Source organism: Nycticebus coucang, chromosome 13 (genome assembly GCF_027406575.1).
Source record: "Nycticebus coucang isolate mNycCou1 chromosome 13, mNycCou1.pri, whole genome shotgun sequence".
Classification (NCBI taxonomy): domain Eukaryota; kingdom Metazoa; phylum Chordata; class Mammalia; order Primates; family Lorisidae; genus Nycticebus; species Nycticebus coucang.
In genome coordinates, this window is record NC_069792.1 from 73120808 (window position 1) to 73146063 (window position 25256).

The following is a 25256-nucleotide window of genomic DNA, read 5'->3' on the forward strand; positions in this document are numbered from 1 at the left end:
GAAAAGTTGAGTGTAAAAACGGTCCCAAAGGATCTCACTGTTGAACAAAGGCAAAGGAGAGTCAGAGTTTGCCAAGAGGAGAGGCAAGATGATGTTCTGGACCTTGCTGTCCCTGGTGATGAAACATGGATGTACCAATTCCACTCCCCAGTGGCCATCAGCCAATTCTCTATGACCAAAAAAATTCTGCCCATTGAGATAAAAACTCAAAATGATGTTGCTAACTTTTCTGATATCAAAGCAATTATTTATTCTGAATTTGTCCCAACTAGATGGTTAACCAAGTTTACTATTTGTTAAGTGCGGCAGAGGGTGCAGGATAAGGATGTAAATAACTTCGACTTTACTTCAACTTGTCAGACCTCGTACAATAGATCTGATGGTCATTACAGTGAAAGAGTCCCAAAATGGCTTTGAAGTACCGAGGCACTGGCACTGGTGTGTAGCTTCTCAACAGGACTACTTCCAAGATGACTGTGGTGATTTCATTTGCAATTATTAATGACAGAGAAAGTATGTGGCCCTTTCTCTGAGATGAGTTCATGAACTTACTTGGCAGCAAAACCTTAAGTAAAGACTTAGGTTTTGCCTTGTACTGGAAACAAAACAAACAAAAATACAAAAACTCAAACCAGAAATTAGCCCAAGAAAGTGCAGGCACTACTTATACTGAGTGGTTGGGAAAGAAGTAAGTGTCCATTATAATTTATAAGCCTTTCCTCCAGCGATTATAGGAATCTCGGTGGAGAATGGTTCGGTCATGAAGTTGGCAGCTGGAAACCAGAAATGCAATGGCAGTAGTACTTTAAAAATTATGCTGATTTTTTTGACGTAAGCATGTCAGATTGCATAAAAAAATCAAGACATTGTACCCCACATATGCATAAATGTATTCAGGATCTATGGGTATATGACTTAATAAAAAAATAAAATAAAAGCTATCTTTATATCTCTAAAAAATAAAAAATGAACAGAATTTTTATTTTATTTATGTTTTTATTAAGTCAAATACATATAGATCATGAATACATTCATGCATATGTGGGGTACAACGTGCTGTTTTTTTTATATTTATACAATCTGACATGGTTAGATCAAACCAATCAACATAGCTTTCACCTCGTTTACTTGATTATTGTGCCAAAACATCTATGTTCTATACTTGACAGATTTGACCTATACCCTTGTCATTTGCTCCATAGGTGTGGTCCGGCCTTTTACCCTCCCTCTGTCAAAGCTCTCCCCTCCCTTCCCACTCCATTTCTCTCCTTCATCCTGGGCTATAGTTGTGTTCTATCTTTCATAAGAAAGTGTGAGTAAATAAAAGTAGGTTTCATTGGATGCTTTTTCCTCCATTCTTGAGACATTTTACTCAGGAGAATATGTTCCAGATCCCTCCATGTAAACATAATAGAGGTAAAGACTTCATCTTTTTTAAGGCTGCATAGTATTCCATGGTATACATATACTACAATTTATTAATCCATTCATGGGTCGATGGGCACTTGGGCTTCTTCCATGACTTGGCTATTATGAATTGAGCTTCAATGAATAATCAGGTGCAAATATATTTTTTGCAAAGTGATTTTTTTGTCTTTTGGATATACTCCTAGTAGAGGAATTGCAGGATCCAACAGCAGGTCAATTTTTAGATCCCTGAGTGTTCTCCAAACTTCTTTCCAAAAGGAACGTATTAGTTTGCATTCCTACTAGTAGTGCAGAAGTGTTCCCTTTTCTCCAAATCCATGCCAACGTCTATAGTTTTGGGATTTTGTTATGTGGGCTACTCTTAGTGGAGTTAGATAATATATCAAAGTGGTTTTGATTTGCATTTCTCTGATGATTAAAGAAGATGAGCATTTTTTCATGTGTCTGTAGACCATGCGCCTGTCTTCTTCGGAGAAGCTTCTGTTCAGGTCTCTTGCCCATAGTGAAATGGGATCACTTGTTCTTTCCTTATTAATAAGTTTGAGTTCTATGTGGATTCTGTTTATCAGAACTTTTTCGGAAACATAACCTGCAAATATCCTCTCCCATTCTGAGGGCAGTCTACTTGCTTTATTTACTGTGATCTTGGCAGTGCTTTTTAGTTTGATCAGATCTCAGTAATGAATTTTTGGTATTGCTTCAATTGCTCTGGGGGTCTTCCTCATAAAGTTTTCTCCCAGACCAATTTCTCCTGCACTCTTTCCAAGAATCTTTATGGTTTCATGTCTTAGGTTTAAGTATTTTATCCAGTGAGAGTCAATTTTTGTTAGAGGTGAAAGGTGTGGGTTCAGTTTCAGTCTTCTACAAGTTGCCAGCCAATTCTCCCTGCACCATTTGTTAAATAGGGAGTCTTTCCCCCCAATTTAAGTTTTTGGTAGGCTTATTGAAGATCAAATGACGATACGTGCCTGGGTTCATCTCTTGGTTCTCAATTCTATTCCATACATCTACCTCTCACTGATCACTATAGATTTATAGTATAATCTGAAGTCTGGTAGCATGATTCCACCTGATTTGTTTTTATTTCTGTGTAATGTCTTGGCTATTCTAGGTTTTTTTCTGATTCCATATGAAGTACTATATTTTCCAGATCTTTAAAGTATGGCAGAGGTGCTTTAATGGGAATTGTATTAAATCTATAAATTGCTTTTGGTACTATGGACATTTTAACAATGTTGATTCTTCCCAGCCATGAGCATGGTATGTTTTTCCATTTGTTGACATCTTCTTACAGATTGTTATTTTTCACGCTCCAATTTTGGACTGATCACAGGCTTGGGATAGGTGTAATTTATAAATATGTAAGATCATGGACATCGTTGTTTCATTGTGAAAAGCTGAGATTTTAGTTAAATATCTTTTATATTTTTGGAGAATGAGTTTTCTTGTTAGGGGCATTTCTAAATTGGTGCTATGTATAAACATCTGAAAGATAGAAATTATTCTTTTTAAAAAATAGTTTTGTTGAAATAGACAAATTGATAGTATGGTAAAGCTCTCTAAAATTAGTAAAATAATTTTTTAAAATGAATAATATAACTATAAATGCTAAACTCTTTCTATGAAAAGTCTGCATTTAAGTTCATTATTTTGGTTTGTGTTTGTATTTTTCTTTCTGAAAAGCCCTGTAAACAGAATTACAGAGAGCTTAGTATCTATCACATTTGCTTTGTGGAATAATGGTTTCCAAATGCAATCTAATTATTTCATTTCGATTACTTCAAATTTGTGTACACCTTTCACAGAATAAGAATTGTAATTATACTACTATTCATGGAAATTTAATTCCATCATACTTACGCTGAATCATTATTTTCATTATGATTGGACTAACCATATGTTCAACACCATAAATGATATACTAATTTAATGACAAGCAACACTGTTATTTCTAGAGGCCTATGAGAATTATAATCAAGAGGTAGCCTTGAAGAAAAATAAAGACCACATAGCTACACCTGTATTAATACTTAACTCAGAAAATGCCAATGAGCCCTAGCAGTACTTTGGTTCTTTTTCATTTGCAGGTATTGATACCCTAAACATAATTTAAAATTATTCCAGGAGAGCCTTTCAACTATAAACTAGCCTATATCTTTCCTAAATTCCGAAGTGTGCATTGCCGATTGTTTCTTTCTTTATATTCAGTCATTCTCCTTAAATTATAATAAAAGACATTAAAAACGCCGTACTTCTTTAAGATGTGTGAATAAAATATGACAGTTCTGATCGAGAGAAGCAAATAACAAAAAAACGCTGGCTTAGCGAACAGTTAGATACAAGAATCTTACCAGGGTTGTTCCTTCTGTCTTTTTGGGCAAAAATCCTAATTATTCTAAGGCAACATTGTTCTCATCTAAAATGAATCATCAGTTAGCAGAGCTCTTGTATGATGTTGGGCCTTATGACCACTACAAAGAACAAACAAATAACAAATGGTTTAGAAGCAACAAATTTGGGTTTTATATATTAATTCACTCACAGCATCCTCACATATTTACATAACTGTTACTTCGGGGATATAATCTTTTATCTGAAGAAACACCTTAAATCTCATACGTCTTAGAATTTCAAATCCTAGGTTAATTAACACCCTCAGGAGCTGAAGGAATATTCTCTGTCAGTCAAATTAATATTTATGCAGAGAATCATATTTGTTCTTTATGTATGTAAAATTTTGTTATATAATTTTAGTTCTTCCTTATTTTTTAATTTTGCAAACACTTTACATCTTAATGCTTTTTTCATAGTAAGTACACATGTAACCAGCAACTAGTCATGACCTGAAACATTACCAACAGCTGAAGTCTTATATCTGCACTTTTCAAATCACAATGTCCTCCCTCCTCCAAAAATATTTGTGGTTCTGTGTATCAGTCCTTTTTTCTTTTTTATAATTCATATAAATGAAGTTGCACAGAGTAGAACAATTAGACATATTCCTTCTGTATGAATTTATAATTGACCACTGGCATTGTCCCAGGTAAATTAGAAGAGATGGTAATAGATTAAAACTAAGGATAGTTACCAATGAAGCATTATTCTTGATGCTTGACTTTTTATTTGGTCAATTATTTATCTGTTTATTTGTTTACTTTTGTCTATTATTGTGCCACAGCCTAGGTCCATTAAACAACAGACAAAGGGAAAGGTGCTTTTTATTTTTTCAAAAGTGAGTCTAAAAGCAAAATCTGAGTTTGAATTGCTGTTTTGCCTATTGCTACTAAGGTGATACTAGCAAATTATTAGGGCTATGCATTGGTTCCCTAATCTATTAAATACAAGGTAAAGCACTAACAAATTCATAAGTCTATTTGGAAGATCAAATGTGGTAATGTATATATTAAGATCTATCTGAGCTGTCTCCCTAAGGAAGTACTCAGAATTACAATATAGAACCCTATTTTTCTACATCTTAAGGCAACTTTAAATTAATGATAAGTTAAAGTGCAGATGTACACCAGTAACTCTAATGAATCTATTGTGGTTTTCCTTGATTAAACTCTCCTCCTTTAAGGAATATGGCTAGATTTCCCTTCAATGTAAATTTTGCATGTCTCTTTGCGTGTGGCCATTTAATTTTTTGGTCAATGGAAGATGAATAAATGCATGTCAATTTTGGCCAAAAGGCTTTTAAGAGAAAGCATATGGGTTTCTATTCTCCCATGTCTTTGAGAAGCAGGTTAACAATAATCCAAGATTTTAGAGATTCTGTCGGACTGAGTCCCATGATAGAATAGCCAGAGTAATGAATATGCCTTTTTGTTTTAAACCAGTAATATTTTGAGATTGTTGCTTCTGGAGCATCAGTATAGCCTGACTGTGTGTACGTGTGTGTGTACGTACTAAGAAAATACTAAGAAAAATACTAAGAAAAACATATAATTATTTTTCAAGTTTTATGTAGATTAACTTAATTGTGTTGATATTATATGGGTAAATACAGGAGGATTGAGGCAAAAGGATGTCATAAGTAATGACATTGTAAAAGAAAATGGCCAGGGTATATTCCTAGACAGACAGGATATGAAGTGGGTTGATGTTTAAGGTTTGTGCTTTTGGTTCTGCAAAGGTAAATTGAAAAAAGACTTTGGAATTCATTAAGGGCGTAGCTCTCCACACCAATCTTAATTCAGAAGACTCTGGAAAACTATTCATTTTAATTTTCTTGAGGAGCTGGAGTAGTTAACTCATTGCCTCTTTGAAACTGTCAAGAAAGTTTTTTACTGAGCAAGGAGTATATTATCACACATCTACTACCTTTGAAACTCTGTAGAGCATTTTATGTTGGAAATATGCCTTATGAACTAATTATGAAATGTATTGCTGGACACACAACAGAGTCATTAGATTTTAAAATTAGATCTCTTCCTATTAAGTGTAAATTGAGTATCTTGGTTACTACATGCTTCTGTAGAATGGAAAGATAGGTGATTTAACAGGATCATGAAAGGATAAAGGCCAAAATATTAGTGTATAAAAAAGAGAAAATAATATTTATCACGTTATAAATATTCACCATTTGCCAGCCACTGAATTATGAAATTTATAGAATCTTCAAGGCTCAGAACAATTTCTTAAGGTAAAATCATATCCAATTCAGAAATAAATGTATTAATGTTTAGAAAAGTAAATTACTTTCCTACAATTACAAATAAAAATTTAAATCTAAGTCTCAAGTACTTTTAAGCTTTCATTCAACATAAAGGACTAAAAGAAAAACAGATGAAGTAGAAAGAGAGGAAAGAAGGAATTTTGGAGATAAATTATTTTTGAAAAAAAAAAAAGCATTTATTAAGAAAGAGCGAAGGGGGTGGCGCCTGTGGCTCAGTGAGTAAGGCGCGGGTCCCATATACCGAGGGTGGCGGGTTCAAACCCAGCCCCCGCTGAACTGCAACCAAAAAAAAAAAAAAAAATAGCCGGGCGTTGTGGCAGCGCCTGTAGTCCCGGCTGCTCGGGAGGCTGAGGCAGGAGAATCGCTTAAGCCCAGGAGTTGGAGGTTGCTGTGAGCTGTGTGAGGCCACGGCACTCTACCGAGGGCCATAAAGTGAGACTCTGTCTCTACAAAAAAAAAAAAAAAAAAAAACCAAAAAAATAAAAAAATAAAAAAAATAAAAAATAAAAATAAAAAAAAAAAAGAAAGAAAGAAAGAGCGAAGGGAAGCTTAACTTGTTTATCTCTAAGAGAAACAGCAAGATTAAAATAACCCCGTTTTTTCTCACTTAGACCATCATTTTGCAAAGTATCCTGTCAGTCTACATCACGATAGGATGCACTCTTAGATTTTCTAAAAACATATTCTAATCACTGAAATAACCGATCGTAGTTCTAAATCACATTAGTTCTGAATTAACTTTAGATTTCATTGTTAAGGGTATTCATTTTTTCTTAAATGTCAGTATATTATGGGAGTATAATAGTTTCAGTAACATGATTTGCTTTTTGCAGCCTGAGTCGCCTCCCATATGACACACATTGATAAATAAGTTCCAATTTAATAGTGAGTGCATGTGCTGTTTGTTTTTCCATTCTTTCAAGGATTCACTAAGAAGAATGGTTTCCAGTTCATATAAGTTGTTACAAAATGCATTAGCTTTCAGTCCTGACAGCAATGTTTAAACGCTCCTTTCTCTCCATATGCACACCAACATCTGATCTTTTGGAACATTTTGATAAAAGCCATTCTCATGCGAGTTAGGTAATATCTCATTATGGTTTTGATTTGCATTTCTCTGATGATGAGAGATATTCAGCATTTTTTATATATTTACTGGTAATTATCTTCTATTGAAAAGCTTTTGTTAACATCTTTTGGCTACCTTTTAAATGTGGTCGTTTGATTTTTTTCTTGTTGATGTGTTTGGTTTCTTTATAGGTTCTAGTTATCAATCCTTCCTCTTTTCTAAGCGACACCACAAATTTTCAATATGTTATGTCTTCCTACCCTATGCCTAATTATTTTTCCCATTTCAAGGCCGCTTAATTTGGCCCACTCTTCATATGAATGTGAAAATATCACTTTGAATTCCTAGATTTAATTACATAAATGTTGAATATTATATTTTCTTTGGAATATTTTTAATTCACAACCATTAACATTGGGCTTTTTTAGAAATTCTCTTAAAAATAGTTCAATCTAGTGGGGATAATTCAATATTTTAAAATATCAGATCTCTGATTAATGTAATTTCAGAAGATGTTAAAATTTCCATTTGTATGCTCTTGGGCACAAAATCTTGCGACACCAATCTATCAACATGACTTGCCAGAAGCGAGAATTCTTTTTTTTTTAACTCAGTCTCATTGTCTCATTGCCCATTTCCCTTTAAATTTTGTCTCCCCACATTGCTTTGCGTCAGACCTCTTCCAACTGTGCATAATACGCTGCAGCAGTAGAGCAGCACTTTGGTGTGTAGCTGGGATCTGGTAAGAACTGTCTCAGGGTATAGATTTTGTAGGTTCATTTTCAGTAAGAGGGGTCTAACTTGCTGCCTAAAACTGACAATTTTGTGCTTAATTGAGCATGCAGTCACACTTGAATATATGCTAAAGTTTTCATTTTAAGATTATTTTATTTTATTTTTTATTTTTTTAAGTATATCCTTTTATTTTTTTTACTCTTTTTTCTTTTTTTTTTATTAAATCATAACTGTATACATTGATATGATCATGGGGCATCATACACTCGCTTCATAGACCATTTGACACATTTTCATCACAATGGTTAACATAGCCTTCCTGGCATTATCTCAGTTACTGTGCCAAAACATTTACATTCTACATTTACCAAGTTTCGCAAATACCCCTGTAAGATGCACCACAGGTGTGATCCCACCGATCCCCCTCCCTCTACCCACCACCCCCCTCCCTCCCTTCCCTTTTCCCCTTCCCCCTATTCTTAGGTTGTAACTGGGATATAGCTTTCATGTGAAAGCCCCAAATTAGTTTCATAGTAGGGCTGAGTACATTGGGTACTTTTTCTTCCATTCTTGAGATACTTTACTAAGCAGAATATGTTCCAGCTCCATCCATGTAAACATGAAAGAGGTAAAGTCTCCATCTTTCTTTAAGGCTGCATAATATTCCATGGTGTACATATACCACAATGTATTAATCCATTCGTGGATCGATGGGCACTTCGGCTTTTTCCATGACTTAGCAATTATGAATTGGGCTGCAATAAACATTCTGGTACAAATATCTTTGTTATGTTGTGATTTTTGGTCTTCTGGGTATATGCCCAGCAGAGGAATTACAGGATTGAATGGCAGATCTATTTTTAGATCTCTGAGTGTTCTCCATACCTATATTACTCAACCTGTTCCAAAAGGTAGAAAAAGAAGGAAGACTACCCAACACGTTCTATGAAGCAAACATCACCCTGATCCCCAAACCAGGAAAAGACCCAACAAGAAAAGAAAATTATAGACCAATATCACTAATGAATATAGATGCAAAAATATTCAACAAGATACTAACAAACAGAATCCAGCAACACATCAAACAAATTATACATCATGACCAAGTTGGTTTTATCCCAGGGTCTCAAGGCTGGTTCAATATACGTAAATCTATAAATGTAATTCAGCACATAAACAAATTTAAGATTATTTTAAAGACAGCATAAAGCCCCAGTACATTGAGCAGCATAGGAGCCATGTGACGGAATTTGGCAAAATAATGTGAGTCTGTGTTGAATTTCCACTCCAGTTATTACTCTCAGTCTGTATTTTTTGCCTTTTTCATATCTGTATGATATTAATCTAGAAGCAGTAAGGAAAGAGATATCTAATGAAATAATACCTTTTATTGATAGAATAAGTATTACTTAAGATTTACATGTTTCCATTTATACTTTTATTGTTTGAACCTATGGAATGGAACTTATATCCAGAAATGTGGATATTAAATTTGGTGATATTTTCATGCTCTTGAATCTTAGGTAGCAGTATCAGGATTAGTCCTAGTGAGACTGAGTAAAACAAAGAAAAGTTGCATTAAATTTTTATTCCAGGACTGACTATATGAGTTTATGTAAATCATTTAATAGCTAGGGTCATTATTCTGTGTCACTTTTTTTTTTTTTTTTTTGAGACAGAGTCTCACTATATCACCCTCGGTAGAGTATCACAGCTCACAGCAACCTCAAACTCTTGGGCTTAAGTGATTCTCTTAGCCTCCCAAGTAGCTGGTTCCCTCCACAATGCTTGGATATTTTTTTGTTGCAGTTGTCATTGTTTAGCTGGCCTGGGCAGGGTTCCAATCCACTACCTTTGGTGCATGTGGCCAGCACAGTAACCACTTGTGTATGAGCGCCGAGCCTGTGTCAACATTTTTTGTGAAATATTTTAATTAATTAGAGAAAGTTATAAAACTATTATGCTATTCTGTACATACTTAGTTAAAATTTAAAAGAAAAGACTTGGAAAATAATTACAAAAAGTATTCCTTTTATAATGAATTTTTACTAAATATAATAAATACATAAAAATGATATAAATCATCATGGACAAAGAAAAAGAGAAAAGGAATAACAATAGATAAGAGATGTCAATACATTTTTAGAAAATGAAAAGCATGTAGATAATTTATAACTGGCGTATCAATGTAAAAAATGCCACAACCACCATGGTCACTAAAGAGAAAGGGATTGAGTCTGCAAAATTTCTGAAAAGCTCAGAAAAGAATGACAGTGAGAACTTTAAAAGGTTAAGGGTAAAGTTTGACTATATGAGTTTATGTAAATAAATAAACGATTTTGAATGAATCGTTGCATGAAAGTCTGTGAAAGAAGTGTGAATGCTAAATTCCATCCACCTCTACTACCAATTCCATGAGCTATCCTTTAAATATTGCCCATCCCAACCCTCTCAGAAGGTCAAAAATTATTCCTTAATGGTAATCAATGAAAATAATCTAAGACTCCAGTAAATCCTCATAATTCCTGGGTGGGAAGGGTTTATTTGAGACCCTTCATGTCACACAGTGATGCTCTGTTGCCTAATTTCATCCTTTATCTTCCAGACTCAAGTGAAATAAAAAGCAAAACAAAGAATAATCTAAACACATCAACTTTTGAGGGTTATTGTTAGAACAAGAAAATTTGTAATACTGAAAGCAGTCTTCTCTCTCACCAACACGCTGGTTGAATTTTAGTTGTTTTATGGTTGCTTGATGTTTTCTTGTGAAGGGGGCGAGGGCCAGGTGGTCAGCCATCTTGAGATGTTACTGTCATTCTTACTAATCCTTTAGCAATATAAATTTTCCTTCTTTGACAGTTTCCTTCCAAAATTAATATGTTGCTTTAGCTTTTCTTTTTCCTGTTTTGTGATTTCATTTGTGATTCTTACTTACATTTTAACTACAGTTTAAATAACTACAGTTGTATTGCTTTATTTCAAAGTGTTTGAAAGCTTTCCTGTTATCTATTATTGAGGTTTAATTTGATTTCCTATAGTTAAAGAATATAGTCAGTACAACTTTAACTCATGTAAATTTTGGAAGTGTGTTTCATGAGCGTAAATACTGGTCTATCTTTGTGACTATTTTATGAACCCTTCAAAATAATGTCTATTTTGCTGATGGCAAATGAGGTGTGCTATACATGGCATTCAGACCCTACTGGCAGATGGTGTCTTTAAAGTTCTCTATATCTTTACTAGTTTTCTCTTTTGTAGTTCTTTCAATTGTTGAAAGAAAATTGTTAGCATTTCTTTTTATAATTTTAGATATTTTTTAATTGGTCACTTTAATTCTATCAGTTTTTTTCCTCATATATTTTGAAACTTTGGTGTTTGGTGCATATCACATAAAAGATTATTATATTGTTTTGGTAATTGACACTTTATTATCATATAGTATCCTTTCTTATCCTTGACAATTTGCTGTAAATTCTACTGTGCCTAATATTATTGTTGTTTGCCTTCATATTATTTCAATCTTCAATAAATAATATGATGATAAACAACAGTATTCAATAAATATACGAGACTAAACAACATAGTAAATATCCGAAATAACTGGAAGTGTTTTTATTTATGGAAACAACTTTCAAGGTGGTAAAGTTTAAGGAAAGAAACTTATTATTTTCATTAAATGTCAGGGCTTTGTCTTTTTAAATTATGTACTCGAGGGGAGAAAAAGCATGGTCAATTCTGGTTAGATAGTAGTGGAGAGGTAGTTTTGATTCTTTCCAAACAATAGTAGCAGCAGCAGTAACAGTATTTTCAGGCAAAAGTACTGCCTGGCAAAACCAAAATTCTGTTAATAAGTGTTTTTTAAAAAAATGGCTGGTAAATTCTCATTCTTTGCAGCTCTGTGTTTTAAAACCTACCTACTGACTATAATTTACTTGTATTCTCTAAATCCCTGCTCATGATGTATCTTTAGTTATTTGCAGAAATATTCAGAACAGTGACAACTTTGAGTTGCTTAAGTTGCACATTCCCAGCTGAGGTTGAACAATATGAAGCTCTACCTTTTTGGTTCATCTCTCACATTATAAACAAGTTTTTTCTGTTGCATTATATTTAGTGCCATGATTTTTGCATATGGGTACTTTTATGGGGAATTTTCTAGTTCTCAATGTCTGTCAAGTATAATAAACTCAAAGTAAGCACAATAAACCTCTGAAGTCCCTTCCAGAGAAATTACAAGTGTTAGGCATGAGGGATGGTACTGTCAATGATTCAGCATTCGCTAATTTAACATTGATGATGACTTTATGGGACATAGCTATAATGAATAATGAGAAAGATTATAATTTATGACCCTTTTGAACAATAAAGTACAAGAATGAAGCCATGACCACCCATGAGATACATTGTATTAATATCTGTACAAGAAGAAACAGAGGAAGAAATTTAGCCATATATCAGAACTGAGGATATAAGGACCCTATAATATTCAACAGTGTCGATTAAAATCTATTGCAGGCTAGAAACAGAAGGGAGTTAGCCTACCATAATAGATCTGTCATAGATTGTATATACAAAGAGTTCCTGGTGGGACTGAAGGAATGTTATATCCATTAAGGCTCAACCTAAAAAAAAAAGGAACCCATAGAAGATGTAAGTTAGAAGATTTATTGCAAAGAATTTACTTGGGTAGCACCTGTGGCTCAAGGAGTATGGTGTCTGTATACTAGGGGCGATGGGTTCAAACCCAGCCCTGACCAAAAACTAAAAAAAAAAAAAAAAAAAAGATTTACTTATACACTTCTGGGGTTGCCTAAGAAAGTTCAAAATCTGTTGGACAAAGTGAAAATGCATTCCACAAGTGGAATTTTTTTTTTTTTTTTCAGATAAGTGCCAGTTTTACTCACCTAGTCGTTCAACTGATTCAATCAGGCCCATTCAGATTATTTGGGATGATTTCTCTTATATAAACTCAACTATGTACTTTGATCTCATGTGCAAATCACTGTCACAGACACACTTAGATTTGAGTACATGGAGGTGTATCCTACTCGAGTTGACATATAAAGCTAATACATGTAACATGTTCCCTATGAACCTTCAAAAATGACTACAAGTCTTCTTTCCAAAAAAAAAAAAGATCCCTTCATTGAGAAGAAATTGCGAGAAATGGAATAAAAATGAAATGGGATAATGGACAACTAGGTCAATTAAAAAAATCATGACGAACAATAGGAGCAAACAATAAGGAAGTTCTGTGATATTATTCTGTGATAATATTTAAAATAAGCTTCCATATAAAGCTCTGGGAAGCTAATTTCACGCATAACTAAGGTAATTGAAATGTATCAATGGATATTCCTTATAAAATTATTACAAAAATAGAATAAGTGTAATAATATTGCAAACAAAAGTACAAAGAAAGCTATAACTAAAAATCTAATATTTAATGTGGCAAAATATCGTCCAAGTATTAACATGATACAGTGACATAATCCATAGTATATTCATCATAGAATGAACAAGATAGCTGAATTTTTTAAACAATGGAATAGCTTGTTTGTTGTATTTAATGTCACCAATATTACTTTTTCCCAAAACATAATTTTTCTGCCTCTTAACTAAAATGTTAATGAAATTATTAAGTAATATAATATGATAAAATATAATTAACCTATTGTATTTGTTGATAAGACCAGTTTATGTTATGAAAAACAATTATGTTTATGAGCTTTGAAACAGTGATAATTATGGAAATTTTTCAGATGTAACGATGCAAATGTTCATGAACTTTAAAAGCCAGGAGAGTGTACTTTTCATGTTTTTTTTCTTTTCTTTCCTCTGTTTTGTTTTCAGATCATCAGTCCTTTGGACTTTCAAACTACAGTCGTCTTGCAGCATTCTATTTTTCTAATTCTGTTAAGCCCGCTGTGCTTGATGTACTTGTGAAGCAAAAGCTAGTGGTCTTTGAATGAGGGCTAAGTTATAAGGTCACGTACAAATAATAAATCATCGATTAAAAAGGCAATAGCTGTGAATTTACTGGTCACTTTCTATTCTCAAACTTTGTTACCTATCTGAAACCTAGACAGGCTTCATCTATTATTACTGTATGATTTCTCTCCATTTCCATTTTTAAGCTTATGAAATACAGTTTGACATCTTGCTTACTTTTAGTATCTTCCCACTATATTTCCTTTAGTTTTTAATTACATTGGTAAAAAACAACCAATATTAATAATTTATAAAAATGCTGACAAAGGATTTAACTTAAAATGTCATATGTCAACAACACCAAATGAAACAAAAATCAAAAAACCTTATATAAAGTTTTCAGTGTTTTCCAAAAGATTCTGAGGATCCTACAGTGAAAACTATTTCAAATATTGGCCACTGATCATGTTCATGTCTGTTCCAATAATGTTCTCTTTTATTATAGTCACCTTAGCTTTAGACAAAACATAATCATCATTAATAAGAGTTAAAAAATTAACTTTTCCCAGCATGAAGAAACAAAATATGTATATTCAAAATTGAGATGGCTACTTACACTTATTTTACTTTATTTTTGAATAATTTCTGAAAATACCCTTATATTAGAACTTTTAAAAAAATATGAATATGGCTACACAGGTCTAGTTTATTAAATTATCTTTTATGGATTTAGAGGAGGCATTATTTTAAATTTGAAAAATTGGCCTTTTTGGTGTGAATAGTTCTAGAAGGAAAAATGTAACACTGGTAATGTCAGAGAAGGACAAATAGTACTTTGGTTTTATCTTTATTTTTGAAAACAATACTGGATATGTGGGAAGAGTAGCTGAGAAAGCATATTTTAATAGGAAAGGAAAGGTGCTATGTCACAATAGAGTCTTTTAAAAACATTAAAATATTTTGATTTTCTTTTTTTTTGAGACAGTCTCACTTTGTCACCCTGGGTAGAGTGCCATGATGTGATAGCTCACAGCAACCTCAAACTCTTGGGCTCAAGTGATTCTCTTGCCTCAGCCTCCCAAGTAGCTGGGACTACAGGCACCTGCCACAACGCCTGGCTACTTTTTGTTGTTGTTGTTGTTGCAGTTGTCTTGATGTTTTAGCTGGCCGGAGCTGGGCTCAAACCTACCACTCTCTGTATATGGGGCCGGCACCCTACCCACTGAGCCACAGGCGCCACCCAATATTTTGATTTTTTAATGTAAAACAGTTCTAAGTCTGCCTATGTACTTGTATTATTTGCATTTTATTTTTGGTTTTCTTATTTCATAAAATAAAGCTATGTTTTCTTAAAAAATGATTTTTTTTCTTTTTTGGTATACATTTAAAATGTTTTTTAATCCAAGGGTTTAGCTTGAAATATATATTCTGGTTGAAATGTAAATCAGAATAGAGTAAAAGTTAAGCACCTGGTTGCTAGGAGCTTGAAATGATCTGTTCTATGCGTAACTTACAGGATTCTGAGATAATTATATCCGATGACCATTTAACATAGCCCTTAAAGAGTGCATTCACAAATTAGTCAATTATTGATCCTTCAATGGAAGCTATGTCTGATAACTGCAGGTAAACTTTAGATAGTGCTTATTATGTGACAGTCTCACATATATCATCTTATTTAAAACTTTTCAATAGCCTTGTTAGGTAATCACTATCTTCATTTACAAATGAGACATCGGGGGGGCCAGAGATGTTATTAGGTCATTCATACAAATTTGGATCCAAGACTTAAACCTATGGTGCAGAGCCTGCATACATAACCCCTGACTGATGTGTAAAGCATGGAATCAGGAGCAGAAACTGTCCAGAGAGCTGCTCTTATATATATGACATTGTTCTCTGAAGATAAGGAAATATACATCATTAATCACAAAGCAACATGCCCTAAAAATAGGAGCCATTTCTTGTTTAACGTGCAGTTAGAAAATATTTGAACAGCAAATGTTTAAGTAAATATTCTTAAATACCACTTAAATATTTACTAAGCATAAATAGGTAGTAAATACTTTTGGGTGGAACAAGTACCGAGGAACATTTATTTAAACATTACTATTAATTAGATACTGGGACAATGATTGTTTTAACAGATGTTTGATTTAAATATTACAATATTATAGTGCAGGTACTGTTGTTATTCTTCTTTTGGAAATGATGAGACTAATCATGAAAGGGGTAAACGACCAGAACAAAGTGGCACTACTTATAAACATTACTTTCTGCACTGAAACCCTCAATTGTTTGATCTTGGAGCTAAGAATGCATTGAGAAGGGAGGTCCTAGATAAGCAGCAGAGTTAGGACAATTTTCATAATAATAAAATAAGAGCAGCTATATTCAGGCTTATAGAAATATAGTTAATGAAGATTCTTTACTTAAATTTGAGTTGTTAAAAACCAAATGAATAAAATAATCTCTCAAGGGTAATTTCCAAAAAAGAAAAATTAAGTTTCAAAAATAAAAGAACAACCATTATTTTTGTCTCTTCCATGAAGTTTGTTTTTTGTAAAAATAGCGATAAGGATCTAAATAAGGAGATGGCAGTGGAAATAAATATCACGGATGTAACAAAATGACCGTTTTCCCTCGAAGAAAGAATTACAAGATATAAACGTACTACTAGAGATATACAAGTATGGGTAGGAAGTAAAGATTCTACTTCTGATAAAGGAAGCCTATGGGAAGTAGAATAAGGTAGAGAAACATATGAGTCTGAGTTACAGACTCCTAGGAAATCATCACGAATACGTTTTCAAGCCTTCATAGAACAATGCTAAAGACATCTTCGATCAAGGTCCAGTTACATTGACCAGTCCATTTCCAGTTCTATCTCCAGAGCCCCTCTATCACATGTCATCCAAATCAACCTATTCCCATTAAAAAATGAATAGTGGAACATTAAAAAATGAATAGTGGAACATTACATGGACTGATAAGAACTCTAGACTTTCTGATGCAAATTGTATTCACAATTTAACACAAGTTATTAATTTAAGTGTAGTAATACTAGGAGATTGGTGAAGCTGGATTCATCTGAAAAGCTTTTAGGAAACAAAAGATGCAATTATGTGGAAGAGAAAGATTGGAGTTAAAAATGTGAAGCAATCATTTACAGATTAAATTCGGGAATCGCTCCTAGAAGTATTGACTTTATAACGAAATGGGGCTCTTCTGTATTTCAGTTTCTTCTGCATGTCACTTCTTTAGAAAGAAAATGTAAAAATGTAGGACAATTTTTAAAAAGAAGATAGGGAATTCGAGAAGTTACCTTTAGAGCGTGTCACATACATGGCTCTCAATGCATAGCTACTGAATAATTCAAATAGGAAGTGCTATGCAATTCAAAGAGTCAGCCTGGTTATTATTTAAGAATTCCCAAACAGAGAGCCCCAAAATAAATACTATATGCATATACAATCAAAAAATGGTATCTGTAAAACTGGATATCCTTGAGTAAAATGAAATTGCACCCCTAACTTACACAAAAATAAACTAAAAATGTATTGAAGACTTAAACATAAAACCTGAAATTGGTTAATTCACAGAAGAAAATATAGAAGAAAGCTTCTTAACATTGGTCTTGGCAATGATATCTTGGATTAGCAGTAAAAGCAAAAACAGACAAGTGGGACTATGGAAAACTAAATAGCTTCTACACAGCTAAGGAAACCATCAACAGAGTAAAAAGACAAGTCATGAAATTTAGGACAGTATTTGAAACCATTTACTTTGTAAGGTGTTAATATCCAAAACGTACAACATACTTCTATGCCTCAATAGCAAACAAATAAATACTGATGAAAATATGGGCAAAGAACTTAATGGATACTACTCCAAAGGAGACATACAAGTGGCCACTAGATATGTAGTGTATAAGAAAGCACTCAACACCCCAATTATCAGGTAAATGCACATTAAAGCCACAATAAATATCACCCCACATCCGTTAGGATGGCTATAATCAAAACAACAACAACGTAAGTGGTCAGTGTCAATGTCAATATATTGGAACTCTTGAAGACCGTAAGGGGAAATGTAAAATGGCAAAGCCACTGTAGAAAAAAGTATAGAGGTTCTTCAAAAAATTAAAAATAGAACTACCATATGATCCAGAAATTCCACTTTTGGGTATGTATCCCAAATAATTAAAATCAAGATCTGAAAGGGATACATGCACCCCCGTGTTCATTGCAGCATCATTCACAATGGCCAATATAAAGAAACAACTTAAACATACAGCGATATAAGCATGGATAAAGAATATGTGCTACCATTTGTAATAATATGTATTTATCTGGAGAACATTATGCTAAGTGAAATAACTCAGTCACAGAAGGACAGCATGACACACTTATGTAACTTCTCTAAAATAGCCCAAATTCTTCGAAGTAGATAGTAGAATGTGGTTGTCAAGAGCAAGGGCAAAAAGAAAATTGGGAGTGTGTTCTCAATGGATATGAGGTTTGAGTTAATGCAAGATAATGCGTTGTAGAGATCTGCTGTACAACATAGTGCCTACATTGAACAATAGAGTATTATGCATTTAAATATTGTTAACAGGATAAGCGTCATGTTAAGTTTTCTTAACAAAAACCAGAGGTACAAGGACACTCTTTTTTTTTTCCTTTTTATTTTTTTTTTATTAAATCATAGCTGTGTACATTAATGCAATCATGGGGCACCATACACTGGTTTTATAGACCATTTGACACATTTTCATCACCCTGGTTAACATGGCCTTCCTGGCATTTTCTTAGTTATTGTGTTAAGACATTTACATTCTACATTTACTAAGTTTCACATGTACCCTTATAAGATACACCGCAGGTGTAATCCCACCAATCGCCCTCCCTCTGCCCACCTCCCCCATCCCTCCCCTCCCTTTTTCCCTTCCCCCTATTCTTGGGTTATAACTGGGTTATAGCTTTCAGTGATGGATATGGTTGTTTCTTCCAGTGTGGTGATAATATCCAGGGTGCATTCACATGCTCCAACTCATCACATTGTACACAATTAATATACAGATTTTTTGTATATCAATAATACTTAAGTAAAGCTGTTTAAAAAGAATCATGGAGAGTGATTGTTTTTTAGCAATTCTGTTTATAGAAAAATAAATTTAAAATAGGTGCATATCCTTTGTGATGTGTTTAAAGTTTTAATTTTCTTTCTTATTTTGAGACAGGGTTTCACTCTGCTGCTCAGGTTGAAGTGTGGTCCTGTAATTATAGTTCATTGCAATCTCAGTCTCATAGGCTCTAGTGAACCTTCTGCCTCAGCCTCCTGAGTAGCTGGGACTAGAAGTGTGCAACAGGACGCCTACCTAATTTTTCTATTTTTTTATAGAGACAGGTCTCATTTTTACTCAGGCTTCTCTTGGACAAGCAATCGCCCTGCCTCCCAACATGTTGTGATTATAGGCGTGAGCCACCATGCCTGGCCAATCATGTATTAATTAAAGTGTTCACGGACAATTAGGTTTTGGCTGGTGATGCAAGACTCCATTGCTTACCCTTTCACCGAAACATAATTTTGCCTTGTAACTAGTAAATAAAAGAAGACAAACAGTACCTGTATGTCTTGCAGAACTGTGAATGCTGACTATAGAGGATGAAGGAATTTTCATGATATAAGTACACTGAATTGATTAAACAAAATGTATATTTGACTGGATGTTTTAGCTCTATAGTGTTATATGTCCTAACTGACTTCAGTTTAGTTGTTTGCTGTTTTTTAAACTAATGCAATAGTATAAGAAAGGAAGACAGAGAATAAGACAGATAAATAGAGAGGCAGAATCTAAGGCTGTAGGAGGGACTTCAACAGACTTTTATCCTTAAGAATAACTATAGAACCAAATATTGTAATATAATATTATTTATCATGATGAAGGTAGGAAACAAGAAATTGAGGAGACAAGAGAAAAAAAAATGAGAGGAAAAGTAATATTTACCCAAGGCTTTACTAAATTGAAACTTTTGTGGAATCTCCAGAACTATAGTTCCACTAAAAGAATTAAACTTCAGCACATGTCCACATTGCATAAAAGTCTAAACCTCAAATAGTAATAAATATGTTTCAGGCTTGGTAATTTATTCTTTAAAAAAGTTTAGAATCTAGATTTTACCCTGCCCCTTTAATTTGTAAATGTCTTACATGTGAAATAAAAAAATTCTTTTGAATGTACTTCCATAATAATGAGATCCATCATTTCTTCTTATCAGAGAATATAAATTGCATCGGAATTGTTTCCCTATTATTATAAACTTCTCTAGTTTCACCTTCCTTCTCCGCTTATAAAGTGTAAAATTAGATTCCTTAATATTAAAAATAAATTTTATTGACCTTATATGGTGAGTATTAATCACTTGTGTGCAGTTCTTGGCAACCAAAATTTAAGCTCCAGTGGAGTGACTTACACTGTCAGGGCGTTATTAATTAGTCCATTCTTTCACTCATTATTCATCATGGCCCAAAGCTGTTTTGATCCTCAACTATTCTTCCATAGCTGAATAGTTTGGTAATTGGGGCATGAACCAAACACCTTAAAATGGTTTGCATTTGTTTCATAAATAGGACAGAGAGTTGGCTTTAATACATTTCTTCTAAATAGTCTCAAATTAAAGAATAAGGCTACATTTGCCTGAATTATGCTTTGCTTCTGCTCTCTAACCATGACCTAGAGTTGTTTTAAAGTTGGAAGAGATACCCTGTTCATTACAGTACATCTTTCTGTCTCTTTTCTTTTCCATTTATCAAATGAGGTGATAGATGATATTTATTTTTTTATAAATTTTTTTTCTATTGTTAAATCATAGCTGTGTACAATAGTGCAATCAAGGGGGTACAATGTGTGGGTTTCATATACAATCTGAAATATTCTCATCAAACTGTTCAACGTAGCCTTCATGGCATTTTCTTAGTTATTGTATGTAGGCACTTGTATTCTGCATTTAGTAAGTTTCCCCTGTACCTATTCTAAAATGCACCGTAGGTGTGGCCCTCCCTCCACTCTAAACTCCCCCCTCCTTTCCCCTTCCTTGGCCCTTTCCCCATAGTCTTGTGATATAGTTGGGTTATAGCCTTCATGTGAAAGCCATAATTTAGCTTCATAGTAGAGATGAGTACATTGGATACTTTTTCTTCCATTCCTGAGATACTTTACTAAGAAGAATATGTTCCAGCTCCATCCATGTAAACAGTAAAGAGGTAAAGTCTCCATCTTTCTTTAAGGCTGCATAATATTCCATGGTATACATGTACCACAATTTGCTAGTCCATTCGTGGGTCAATGGACAATTGGGCTTCTTCCATGACTTAGCAATTATGAATTGGGCTCCAAAAACATTCTGGTACAGATGTCTTTGTTATGTTGTGATTTTTGGTCTTCAGGGTACAGACCTAGTAAAGGAATTATAGGATCGAATGGCAGGTCTATTTTTAGGTTTCTAAGTATTCTCCAAACATCCTGTCAGAAGGAATGTATTAGTGTGCATTCCCACCAGCAGTGTAGAAGTGTGCCCTTTTCTCCACATCCACGCCAACATCTCTGGTTTTGAGATTTTGTTATGTGGGCTACTCTTACTGGGGTTAGGTGATATCTCAAAGTAGTTTTGATTTACATTTCTCTGATGATTAAAGATAAGGAACTTTTTTCATGTGTTTGTAGATTGTGCGTCTGTCTTCTTTAGAGAAGTTTCTCTTCAATTCCCTTGCCCACCCTGAGATGGAGTCATGTGTTCTTTTCTTCCTAATACATTTGAGTTCTCTGTGGATTCTGATTATTAGACCTTTATCAGAGATATAACTTGCAATTATTTTCTCCCATTCTGAGGGCCACCTGCTTGCTTTACTTACTATGTTCTTGGCTGTGCAGAAGCTTTTTAGTTTGATCAGGTCCCAGTAGTGTATTTTTGATACTGCTTCAATTGCCTGGGGAGTCCTCCTCATAAAATATTCACCCAGGCCGATTCTTTCAAGAGTTTTCCCTGCACTTTCTTCAACTATTTTTATAGTTTCATGTCTTAAGTTTAAATCTTTTATCCAGTGAAAGTCTATCTTAGTTAATGGTAAAAGGTGTGGGTCCAGTTTCAATTTTCTACAGGTTGCCAGCCAGTTTACCCAGCACCATTTGTTAAATAGGGAATCTTTTCCCCACTGAATGTTTTTCATTGGCTTGTCAAAGATCAAATAACACTAAGTAGCTAGATTCTCTTGGTTCTCTATTCTGTTCCAGACATCTACTTCTCTGTTTTTGTGCCAGTACCATGCTGTTTTGATCACTATCAATTTATAGTACAGTCTCAGGTCTGGTAGTGTGATTCCTCCTGCTTTATTTTTATTGCTGAATAATGTTTTGGCTATTCAAGGTTTTTTCTGATTCCATATAAAACGCAGTATTGTTTTTTCAAGATCTTTAAAATATGACAATGGAGCTTTAATAGGGATTGCATTAAAATCATATATTGCTTTGGGTAGTATAGACATTTTAACTATGTTGATTCTTCCCAGCCATGAGCATGGTATGTTTTTCCATTTGTTAACATCTTCAGCTATTTCTTTTCTTAAAGTTTCATAGTTCTCTTTGTAGAGAACTTTCACATCTTTTGTTAGGTATACTCCCAAATATTTCATCTTCTTTGGCACTACTGTGAAAGAAATAGAGTCCTTGACTGTTTTTTCAGCTTGGTTATTGTTGGTATATACAAAGGCTACAGATTTATGGGTGTTGATTTTGTAGCCTGAGACAATGCTGTATTCCTTGATCACTTCTAAAAATTTTGTAGTAGAATCCCTAGTGTTTTTCAGGTATATGATCATGTCATCTGAGAAGAGTGAAAGTTTGATCTCATCTGACCCTATGTGGACACCCTTGATCTCCTTTTCTTCCCTAATTGCAATGGCTAAAACTTCCATTACAGTGTTAATGAGGAATGGAGACAATGGGCAACCTTGCCTGGTTCCTGATCTAAATGGAAATGAGTTCAATTTAACTCCATTCAATACAATATTGGCTGTGGGTTTGCTGTAGATGGCCTCTATTAGTTTAAGAAATGTCCCTTCTATACCAATTTTCTTAAGTGTTCTGATCATGAAGGGATGCTGGATATTATCAAAAGCTTTTTCTGCATCAATTGAAAGAATCATATAGTCCTTATTTTTTAGTTTGTTTATGTGCTGAATTACATTTATAGATTTACATATATTGAACCAGCCTTGAGAGCCTGGGATAAATCCCACTTGGTCATGGTGTATAATCTTTTTGATGTTTGTTGGATTCTGTTTGTTAGGATCTTATTGAGTATTTTAGCATCAATATTCATTAGTGATATTGGTCTATAATTTTCTTTTCTTGTTGGGTCTTTCCCTGGTTTGGGGATCAAGGTGATGTTTGCTTCATAGAATGTGTTGGGTAGTATTCGTTCTTTTTCTATATTTTGGAAGAGGTTTAGCAATATAGGTACTAGTTCTTCTTTAAATGTGTGGTAGAATTCTGACGTAAAGCCATCTGGTCCTGGGCTTTTCTTTTTAGGGAGATTTTGTATAGTTGATGCTATTTCAGAACTTGATATAGGCCTGTTCAACATTTCCACTTCATTCTGGCTAAGTCTTGGTAGGTGGCGTACTTCCAGGTATTGATTTCTCAGATTTTCATATTTCTGAAAGTAAAGTTTTTTGTAATATTCATTAAGGATTTTTTGAATTTCTGAGGGGTCTGTTGTTATTTCATCATTACCATTTCTGATTGATGAAATTAGAGATTTACTCTTTTTATCCTGGTTAGGTTGGCCAAAGGTTTATCTATTTTATTGATCTTTTCAAAGAACCAACTTTTGGATTTATTGATCTGTTGTATAGTTCTTTTGTTTTCAATTTCATTTAATTCTGCTTTGATTTTGGTTATTTCTTTTCTTCTGCTGGGTTTGGGTTTGGGGTTGGAGTGTTCATCCTTCTCCAGTTGCTTGAGATGTCCCATTAAGTTATTAACTTCCTCTCTTTCCGTTTTCTTGAGGAAGGCTTGCAGTGCTATAAATTTCCCTCTTAGGACTGCCTTTGCAGTATCCCAGAGGTTCTGATAATTCATGTCTTCATTGTTGTTTTGTTCCAAAAATTTGGTAATTTCCTTCTTAATCTTGTCTATAACCCATCTATCCTTCAGCATAAGGTTGTTTAGCTTCCATGTTTTTGTATGGGTTTGCAGGTTCCTGTTGTTATTGAGTTCAACTTTTATTCGATGATGGTCTGAGAAGATGCAAGGAATAATTTCTATTTTTTTAAATTTGCTGAGGTTAGATTTGTGGCTCAGGATGTGGTCGATTTTGGAGTATGTTCCATGGGCTGATGATAAGAATGTGTATTCAGTTTTGTTGGGATGAAATGTTCTGTAGATGTCTGTTAAGACCAGATGTTCAATGGTTGAGTTTAAATCTAAAATTTTTTTGCTTAGCTTCTTTTTGGAGGATCTATCCAGCACTGACAAAGGAGTGTTAAAATCTCTCCAACTATTATGGTGCTGGAGGAAATCAAGTTGCTCATGTCTGTTAGAGTTTCTCTTATAAATTGAGGTGCATTCCGGTTGGGTGCATAAATATTAATAATTGAGATGTCATCATATTGAGTAGTACCTTTAACAAATATGGAGTGTCCATCCTTATCCTTCCTTATTTTGGTTGGTTTAAAGCCTATTGCGTCTGCAAATAGGATTGCAATGCCTGCTTTTTTCTGCTTTCCATTTGCCCGGAATATAGATGACCATCCCTTCACCCTGAGTCTATATTTGTCTTTTAATGCAAGATGCGATTCTTGTATGCAGCAGATATCTGGCTTGAGTTTTTGTATCCAGTCAGCCAACCTGTGCCTCTTTAGAGGACAGTTTAAACCATTCACATTAATTGAGAATATTGATAAGCCTTTCAAGAGTCCAGTGGACATTTTTAATCCTTTTGTGACTGTGGAAGTTGGAATTTGATCAAAATTTTCTGGGTGGGTTTACTTTTGTGGTGGAGGATTACGCTGGTCTTTATGGAGGATAGGTCTGAGAATGTCCTGTAGAGCTGGTTTAGTTATGGCAAGTTTCTTCAACATGTGAACGTCATTGAAGTATTTAATTTCTCCATCATAAATGAAACTCAGTTTAGTTGGGTATAAGATCCTGTGTTGAAAATTATTTTGTTTTAGGAGGATGACCATCCTCCTCTAGCCTGAAAGGTTTCGGCAGAGAGATCTGCAGTTATTCTAATATTCTTGCCTGTGTAGGTGATAGTTTTCTTTCGTCTGGCTGCTTTCAGAATTTTCTCCTTTATATTAACTGTAGTGAAATTGATTACGATGTGTCTGGGGGATGTTTTATTCGGGTTGAGT